Source organism: Biomphalaria glabrata, chromosome 7 (assembly GCF_947242115.1).
Source record: "Biomphalaria glabrata chromosome 7, xgBioGlab47.1, whole genome shotgun sequence".
Taxonomy (NCBI): Eukaryota; Metazoa; Mollusca; class Gastropoda; family Planorbidae; genus Biomphalaria; species Biomphalaria glabrata.
The window spans coordinates 10,517,950-10,518,238 of NC_074717.1; positions in this window are offsets into that span (position 1 = coordinate 10,517,950).

Consider the following 289-nt stretch of genomic DNA (forward strand, 5'->3'; position numbering starts at 1 on the left):
CACCCAAGTTAGTACATCAAACAGTTTATGTGATAATTCTTATCAAGGGAAACAATATTGACATAACTAAATATCCATGTGATCAGAATACCGTACCTTGTCTAATATTTTTAGTTGTTTTTGTTTTTTTTTAATGAAGTGCAAAAAAAAAAAACATATATTTTTAATATTATTGAAATCCATTCATGTTGAATAGCTTTAATTAATAACGGCACATTTTGACTGTAGTTGATGCCTATTTACAATCGACGAACAAACTAAGTGAATAAATAAATCAACAAAAGATGTA